We start from the raw sequence: 9418 nt of genomic DNA on the forward strand, positions 1-9418 counted from the left end.
TTAGGTCTAACAAACAACTTATAGAACAAAGTAATTCGTAATAATGTTGAGTAATTCTAAATAATGTTGAAACAAATAAAAAAACATTTGTGATTAATAATAAACCAAATGGAAAATTACCTCAGTGCCTGATAAAAACAAAAATTGCAAGTCAAAAGATGAAGACAAAATAATGGTAATGGTAAATGGAACGACAGTCTTCCTATCTAAAATCAATTGAAACAATATAAACTCCTAAATATGTTCCGATATCTACCATTTAATCAATTGATTACAATCAAATATTTAGAAACAACTGCTTTTCTTAGAAAAAGGCACAGCCGTTGACAATTCCAATAAGGTGCGGCTCGTATCCACTTCTGTTTAGTTAAGTAATTTATCAATTATTTCAGTAGCTTCATAAATAATGAGTAGCAATGTTAGAAACGAATATTATACTCGGTATATGCAAATAAGTTGCCAAGGTATCTAGGTACCATCTAGGAATATAAGCATGCTGATTGATAATTCATCCGTATAAACAGTTACTCACAAAGAGGGCATGACAACGACCTTATCCGGGAACTTGTTAAGTACAGATAATTATAAATTATGCAAAATATAAGAGAAATGTGATTACTAAAACGTCTAAATAAATCATATGCAACATTGTAATGATGACACGTATAGAAGAGCAGCGATCAACCATTTCAGAAATAAGCTTCAACTTTTAATATCTAGTAATTTTAAAATCTGTGCTACTTGGAGGTTAGTTTTATTTGGAGGTTTAGTTGAGTGTTTTATCTTCTTTCAATTTCTCACGAATCTTTCTGCCTCATATAAATGCATAACAGGATTGACTTTTTTCGAATAATTAAGACTTATCGCGCGCAGTATGCGACGTATTATCTTAAATTTTACTCACGCATTTTCCGAATCGCGTGCTCGGTAATCACTTTTTCTATTTCTGGCATTACTGACCTGAAAGAAATAAAAATGTGTTGTTATAAATTGTGATTGTTTCATTATATCATTAATTAAATGCCATGTGTATGATGCATAATTTATTTAGAAAGTTCTGCTAGAAATATATTTATGCATTTTTAAAAAGCTAATGCACGCACGGAATAAAGGAATCTTGATTTTTATTCGCAATTGGAAGTAATAGTAATGAATCATGAAAAATATATCATATAGTACATACACAACTTAAGAATATATTTTAACCCTTTGCACTCCAGGACTCCAATATTTCCATAGTAAAGTGCCGCAATAAGGCGACAACGGAGTGCAAAGGGTTAAAACATATCGGAAATATTTGCAAGCAGAACTGTCAAAAAATGCAGCATACATAAATTACTACTTATTTGTACTATTAATAAATTAATGTTCGCTAAAATTGATTCTATTTGAATTATATTTATTATTAAATCAAAACATTTTATATGTTAAATAGGTTCCTCCGTAGCTTAGGTTCTGCATATATCTATCTTGGATAACCTGATATCAAGCAGAAGTGATATCAAATTTTACTTGAAAATTTAGATAGCAATATGTTTCCAAGTAAAATTGAATCAATAAAAAATCAATCATGAATTAATTTGGATTATATTATTATAAAATCAAAAACATTTTATAGGTTACATAGGCTCCCCAGTAGCTTAGGTTCTATATCCATCTCGGACAACCTGATGTCAAGCAGAAGTGATATCGGTTTTCACTTGAAAATGATAGCAATATGTATCCAAGTGGAATGAAATCAATCAAATCAAAATTCATCAGTGTTACAGAAATTGTTATAATAAATTCACCACATAGAATGGGTTGTCATCTACAAAGCCAAGTCGTTTAAGAACATAAAATATGTTACATGTTGAAGATGTATGTATCTCACAAATTTCCATTTTCAAAATATTACTTCGTATTCGTAAGAATTCGTAATAAGTATGTATCTGTAGCTGTATTTGGTTTTGTAATAAGCAATCATCAGAAGGCACATTCGCAGTCATTCGTTCGCAAATATTAGTAATATTAAAACCCCATAAGCCAAAAATCAAATTTGTTGCGGTTGGAACAAAACAAAAGCCATGTAAATAAATTATGCGTAACGATATGTTTGGCAGTCCTGAGGTAGTACTTCGATACCACGATTGATGCAGACGCCGTTGGCAACGTGCAGACCTTGCGCCCGTCAACTAAGGACCATATCACACTGGACGACTTGGCAACAATGTGTTAAGTACCAAGTTTTATATACAAATTCTAATTTCCAATTTAATAATTATGATACAAAATATCATTATTGTTAAATTGTACAAAATAACCATTACATTTTATATTTTTGTTAATGTTGTGCTGTCCTTAAGTTAATTGTTTGTGATTTTTGTGATATTCTCACAGTTAATATCAAGTAAATTTACAGCAATGATTATGTTGAATTTGGTTAAGGTTAAATCATTATTTTTGCTATCTTAACTGAAGATAGGTGATCGGACAAAAATTTATACAACGGTACAAATTATATTAAATTGATTAAAAATCTAAGAAACAGAACACAAAAACCTCATACTACTAAAACGCCTTTAAACGAAAATACATTCACGTGGATCATGGTAATAGTTTATTAGATAATTTCGTTCCAAATGTATCAAGAAAACTTAATATATCAAAAAAAATTTCAAATATCAAAAATGTGAGAATTACATATTTATTATTTATTTTCAAAACTGGGACCAAAGAACGAAAAAACAACATAATATAACTAGAATATATCATGCTTTCAAGATGGATGAAAGAAAGGAATAAAAATGAAATAATGGTATGTTTATTCCTTATTTTTAAAACTGAAGTAGAGCATAATACAAAACTAAGTTAATATACGTTGATTTTTCTAATGAATAAAGATATTAAAGTTTTTCTGTGAATTCATCTTTCATGGCATTTTTCATTTTTAAATAATTTAGGGCCAATTCTCGGATAACATACAAATGTTATTTTAAGGGTCTATAATCGTATATGTTGGTAGTCACGATAGAGCGTTCCACACATAAAACCTAACCTCCAAAGGGCACAAACATCATGATACTAACTTCAGTTAGATGGTTATTGATTAACCTTGTTTTTTTATGGCAAAATTGTTATTTAACAGTTGAGTCTTTTGGAGGTTAGTTTTAGAGTTAGATGTAGATTTAGAATAAAACGCTAGATTGCACAGCAAAGACTTTTTGACAGTTTGTGCTTACTAGCTCATACGATTATAGACTTGTAAAATTTCGATTTTATCCAAGAATTGACAAGAATTGTTACATAATTAAAAAGTTGTTTTCGAAAAGCAAATGAAGTTACGAATGAATCTATATATAAAATGTATTATGGGCAAATTTCAATATTATACTGCCGCAAGCAGATTTTGAAATTAATATTTTCTGGCGGTTCAGAATGATTTAAATTCATATTAATTCCAAAAAATAACTTTAATTATTACTTAATTGATTAATTTACTTCTGCTCTTGCTATTTTTAATATTGTTCATATGTTATTTAATTAGATACTCCAATGCATGTGGTAAAAATGAAACGCTTCCTTCAAAATATACTAATTTATTTTAATGCTACTTGTATCGCTTTTCGCAGGCAAGAGAGCTTATTTTACATAGTTTTTAACATAAACATAAAAATGGCGGATATATGTGATGGTGGGTAAAAAGCATAACCAACATCACTAATAATAATGGCGGAACATTTGAATTACTAATGTATTTACAACAATACGTTTAACATCATAACATATCATTACATAAAAAATGTGACATAACAATTTTGTCCAGCCTGAAAATAGCCCTTATATTCATTTGGAATATTTTGAATCTATATTTTCAATCAGTCAATTGTAAAGTCATTTTTCTGGGTAGTCGTATATAAAAATATTTAATAAAAAGATATCTGATTTATAAAATAACTATAAAATTAAATTTATACAAATTTAAATATAATAGAAAAATAGTTGTTTCATACAAAAAACTCAATTTGTCAATTTACGATCCGAATAGTGGTCATAAATATCTCTTTTTACCGTCCAAGTGAGAACTATCCCAGCCCGTGTGTCCCTAGCGGGGCGATCAACCGAATCGGAAATCATAATTTGTAATTCAGAATAATGATGGGCAAAACAATAAGTTTACCGGGCCAGTATCTCACTCGAGATTCCTGTTCATCGATCCGCGAATGCAGTTTTATATATGGGCACACCAAAATATTCGGCAGAAGAAAATATTATTCGAAATCGTACGGAGCATAAAACCATAACATTGTGGTTTTTATTACGCAGGATTTCTGGATTGACAGCATAGGAGAAGCGGTTCGGAGGCGTATATATTATGTGGTGGTAAAATATTTTTTCGATGAGTTGTACATCTGGGTTTAAAACTAATAACATAAAACAAGTGTTAAAATCGAATAAAAAATTGTGATAATACCGATTCATAAAAAGCTATCAAACGAATAATTTTGTAATAATAATAATGGGTAGTACTGCCCTAGGGCAGATCCGTAAGTTAACCAACACGAAGTTAAACACCAACTTTATATAAGGAAGAATAGTCTGAGAGGTTTCCCATTGCCATTTCACACCGAAATTACCAATTTTCAATTGGAAACATATTTTTGATCTATATTTGGACATCACTACTGCGCGATGTCAGGTTGTCCAGAGCGTGGTTCGAAATCGCAACCCCGTCCGATTTCGTGAGCTTAACCATTACACGATGGAACACCCAATTTAGTGGTAACGAACCTAAATCATTTGAAACAATCATAGCTTAAATTGCTCCATTTTGATTATAAGACAATACAAAAGAAATAAAACTAAATTATGTTTCAAAAAAATATTTTTAATTGATGTTCCAACGGTCTTCGGTCTTGATTGTTACTTAAGCCTTGTTCAGAATAATCGTCATTAATATTTTAATTTAATTTTTTTTGTTATTGAAGTTTTATTTTCATTGAATATGTTTTTGAGTTTTGTGTCTTCCAACTAATTTTTGTGTTTTATCAACTGAAGAAGAGTCAAATTGAGTCTAGAAACGTATAGATACAAAAAAAATTTTTTTTAGAGACATAATTTAGTTGTTTTTCTATTTCTATTAATTGGATGGGTGTCTATATAAGAAGTATTTTATTTTTATCAACAAATTTATCAACATTCGAAAATATTATTACCCACACAGTCTAAATAATTAATAAAGTTAATTTCGTTATCTAAGTTCTTCTAGAATTGCGATCTCCAGAAAGAAGAAGAGCAAATTAAAAGACCAATAAGAGCGAATTAAGAGAGAGTAATACAGAATTCTAGAGCCTACCCCCCATAAAGTAATGCCTAACGATTGTTTCCTTAGGGACAAGTGGCAAAGGATATAAAAAGGTTTTAGTCGGTTTTATATCCAGGAAGTATTGAGTCCGATATACCCAGACAAAAGACCTAGTCTGGTATGGGTAAACGTATTTTCTTCTCTATACGAAAAAAGTCAATATATACAGTATTATGAAAATAGCTACAATGAATATGTTTTGAAATTGAATTAAAATCTATTATTTAAAAAAGTTATAAAAATTTTAAAGCCCTTTTTGCTAGCAATGGAATTCCAGTAGAGAACCTTCATAAAATTCTTCCAACTTTATGTATCCAATTTAATTGTAATCCTTTATCCGCGCAATTTATTTAAACTGAGCTTCAGGTTATTATCCTTCAGATAGAACGTCCTGAGCAAGTGTATGTGGAGAGAATAACATTTTGCACAAAAAAGTTCGATTTGTCCATCGTTCTTTATACTGTATCTAAATTAAATATTAATTTTTCATTTCCTTTATAGCGTAAAAATACCAATTACCTTTTAATTCCAGACAGCACAAAAACCCGACGAAATTGTTCCTCCAGAAGTGCAATAATGAAAACAACTCGACAATTACACAAACAGTTTCAGCAAACGTTGGAACACCGAATTCCCGTACGTGGGAACTCAAATATAAACAATAATATAAAACAATATTTGCGTTCAACACTGCGGGCGCGGTTTCGAACATTTCCTTCCTAAAAACACAAAAACTCACGCTGTTTCAGAAACGATTTATAAATTACCGACATCGCTAGAACAGTCAGATATCACATATATTTTATTCCTCGATGTCCCGGCGGTTCTGAATAATAACACTGTGAAATTTATTATTACGGCAGCGCCGTTACACAAATAATGTTTAAGTGTTTTTTGAATGCGGTATAAATTTTGTAAACTCCTCAACTGTCCGAATAGTGGCGGCGCCGGGGTACAAAACTGATGCAATCGGCCGGGACCGATTTCTTATAAGAAAACGACGACTTATTACAGCAAAATAAAGCCTTACATTTTTTGTATTTGTGAACAAGTTGTAGAAATCAAAAATAGTCGATTGAGCGAGATTTATTATGAAATATATATTAGCCAAATATACAAGATGTTCTTTTTATCAGTTTTTGTTATAGAATAGTAGGTATTAACTACTATTTTGTGGCGAGAATAGCTCAGTCAGTAGCATCAGTGCCCTGACACTGACATAAAGTTGTCATTTGATTTGATTTGTTGGATTAAATTTGAGTATATGAATTGTTAATTTAAGATAGAATAGAATTAGAAGTTAGAAGAAGAAGAATGATGAAGCAAAGAAGATTAGAGAAGAAGACTGAAAAAAAGAAAGGCTAAAAAAAAAGAATAAAGAAAAAAAAGAAGAATGAAAAAAAAGAATAATAAAAAAAAGAATAATAAAGAAAAAGAAGAATGAAGTAGAAAAGAATAAAGAAGTGAGTTATGAAAAAAAATTGATAGTATATGATATATAAAGATGATAGTATGTAATATAATACAGATAGTATAAAATGTAAAATAAAAAGTTGCAAGTATGGCTGAATGCTCTAAGTAGCCAATAAAAACAAATAATAGAAAGAAAAACTACAATTTTTATTATATAATATTTTATTTTTTACTTATCGTAGGGTAACAAAGTAATTGCAAAAAATCAAAAATAAACAATATTTTTGCATATCTTTACGTTTCAAGACTTCCTGAACATTTTGGCATACCTTAAAATTGATATATGTGTGTGTAGTAAGTATGTATGCATGATTGGATACAAATTTTCATCTTCAATTTCGAGAGCATGGTTGAACCGATTTGAATGATTCAAAAAACATTCGATTTCTATTGACAGCAGTTTCGAAAATACGGGGCAAAAATGCCAAAAATGACAATTCAGTATTCAAAAATGCAAATATTTTTTTTTTTTAATTCTAAATTTTTCAAGATTTTTAAAAATTATAAAGCTTATGAAAGTTTAAAATGACGGTACAAAAAGTTCCAGCAATTTGTCTTAAACAAAAATTTAATGGCAACAGAAAACCATCCGAAATTTGTGTCTAGGTATCTTATTAAAAAAAAAGTACAAGGATGGTCGTGCGCATCGTCGCTTTTGTCAGTGATGTATAATTTAGATAAAACTGATAACCATAGTTTTTGTTCGGAGAAATGCTGGTACATGTCGTTGTTTCATGGGCTCAACAAGTAATTGTTAACAAAAAAGTTTAATAGATTACGATAATGGTGGAGAAAGTAATAACAAAATGTAATATGTTTAGTTTTAGTAAGTTTTGGGATAAAAAAGACCATATTATACAACATATAGTAAAGAAATGCTTATCGAGAATATCTTGACGAAAACAACTGTGTTTTTAATCTTTATCATTATAAAATTTAAGCACACAATGATATTTCGATTGGAAAAAAATATAATAAAATATATATGAAAAAATAATTAACAAAAAGACTTAATTCTTGTAAAGTTATGGCAAATGTGTTGTTATTAGGGCTGTTACAATCGATACTATGGCCCCGTTTTAGCTAGACGTTGAGTTCTGGGGCATCCTGTATATATATATATATATATATATATATATATATATCTGTTTACTGTAAGATGCCTCATAAAAATGATAAAAGATGTAGTAGAAAGATCAAATTTTTATTGCAAAAAGTAATTTATGTAATATGAACTCGCGCTCATAACATAAGTAATAAAATTTACGGAATTCAGAAAATATATGATGAGAAAATATATGATTAAAATAATTAAAATGAAATACATAAAACGGTTGAAACGTATTTAATTACAAAGACCATATATGAAAAGAAGTATTTTCAGAATGCTGATATGTAACTCTGTGTAATAAATAATGAAAAAAAGATAATTATTATAAGTTATACTTGCATTATAAAAAAATGAATCGAAAATCATTGCACAAAAACTTACAATTAAATTTATGTTCTCTAGACTGACCAGCAACCTCAAATTGCAGACAAAAAATATTATTTTTTTTTCCAAGATTATTTCAATTTGTTAAAAATGTATAAAAAGTTAAAAATCACATTACAATTACATGTTCTGTACTGAATAAATCAACTTAATAAATGAAGTTAAATATTAAAACCTAAAACATACAGAAATTGTAAATTTAATTTCATAGAACGTCTGAAAATTCAAATGGAAAAGAAAAATAATATAATAATAAGAATGGGAAATAATATAGAGTGATTTTTTTATGTTTTATTCAATCAAATTTATTACTGCAGCATCTTTCTTTTCTTTTAAAACTAAGCAAATTGTTAAGAGACTTTTTTGTTTTTCAACGCATTTTTCCAACAAGAATATTTATATATTTAGAAAATTCTTTTATACAAAGTTTTGCACAAGACACTAAAAGTCTTCATGCATTTTATGTTGCATAAAGAAATAAATTGTTTTCTTTACTTTTCTTGTGCATATTACTGAAAAACTAAAGCATCCTTTCTGCGGTTTTCTAACCTTGTTTGGAAAGTTTGCGTTTGATATTTTCATGGATGAAACGATTATATATACGTACATATATATACACACACACACACATATATATATATATATATATATATATATATATATATATAAGATAATTTTTAATATACATAGCAAAAAACACTGTAGTCTCGATCTGCTCCTCCTGAATTGTTTAAAAAAAAGAGCAGATTGAAGCATAAAATAAACCGATTAAAAAGCCGAAATATTCCTGATTCGTATTCTTCTCCTTTATTACCGTTTCTAAAACTTTTATAATAAATACGAAAGAAATTTTATCCATCGAAATATCAATAACGATTTCATTTCTCTGCCTGCGCAAACTCCTTTGTCGGGATAATGGAAATATTTCCATGTCATTTGCCCGAAGGGATTTTTCTGTCAATAATGTAATGACAAAAATTAAATACACACACGAAAAGATCGTTTTAAATTACTTATACTAAAAATAAATTGTCTGTAGGAGATAGAAAGATACGGTAAAATAAAAGTTATTTAAGTTATATAAGTTATTTCAAAGAGTATAATAG

This window comes from Ctenocephalides felis, unplaced genomic scaffold (assembly GCF_003426905.1).
Source record: "Ctenocephalides felis isolate EL2017-DRISC unplaced genomic scaffold, ASM342690v1 CF-g0.4_SCAFFOLD_01886, whole genome shotgun sequence".
In the NCBI taxonomy this organism is placed as follows: Eukaryota; Metazoa; Arthropoda; class Insecta; order Siphonaptera; family Pulicidae; genus Ctenocephalides; species Ctenocephalides felis.